We start from the raw sequence: 1,041 nt of genomic DNA, 5'->3' as shown, positions 1-1,041 counted from the left end.
AAAGGCTAGTAGGACAACGTCACCATAACGTTAAAACTCATACGTAAGTATGACATGTTAATTGCACAAAGCCCATGCATTAATGCAGTAGTAATCTATGCCACATAAAAAAAAAATGCTTCTACCTTTCCTAGATATAATTATTGTTAGGACATAGAAGTAGTATTGGTTATAAATAAATTGAGAAAACAAACTACAACTAAATTTACAAACCTAACCTTTTATGTTTTTTTTTCTTGTCATGTCATGTTGTCCTTTTTAAGGGTTATTTTGAAATTTTACTCTTAATGCTACAATAAATTAATTTTATAATTAATAATACTACTATAAATCTTTTTTATTCAAAACTATTTAATAATATTTTTATATAGATTCTTCAAATTAATTAATAACACAAAAGTGTATATATACTAATAAAAATGAATATTTTTGTACCACACTTAAAATTAATCACAAATTAATTAGTTGGTTTATTTATATTTTTAAATAAAAATGAGAATTTTCAAAATATAACTCATAATTTTTATAAAATAAACTAATTAATCTTTTCCATATTATTCATTTGAAAATAAATAACCGGTAAGCATATAAAATAACTCAGAAAATACGTGTCATTAGAAGTGTTTGCGGTACAGTTTTGAATTATTTTAAGGTAAAAATTCATTCGATTTAAAGATAAATCTTTTCACAGTTTCGTTTAGTTTTGAATGATTGATTAAAAAAATTTGATCTTATCCGATTCAATTTGAAGCGGTTTAATTTGGATCGGTTCTTGAATAATTAATTATAAACTATATTTTTATTAAGATTATAAAAATTATAATAAATAATATATTTGATATAATATATAAATATAATATTTAAAAATTAATATTTTATGGTTGAAACAAATGAACAATAAAATAAATATAGTAAATTAACTAATAAGTATATTAAAAAAATAATTATAAACGAATAATATTAAAACAATCATATCATATTAATAAAAATAAGTAAGTATAAAAATACATACATAAGATTCAGTTTGATTTGGATCGATTT

The sequence above is a fragment of the Lathyrus oleraceus genome, chromosome 7 (genome assembly GCF_024323335.1).
Source record: "Lathyrus oleraceus cultivar Zhongwan6 chromosome 7, CAAS_Psat_ZW6_1.0, whole genome shotgun sequence".
Lineage (NCBI taxonomy): Eukaryota > Viridiplantae > Streptophyta > Magnoliopsida > Fabales > Fabaceae > Lathyrus > Lathyrus oleraceus.
This window is presented reverse-complemented; position numbering follows the sequence as displayed.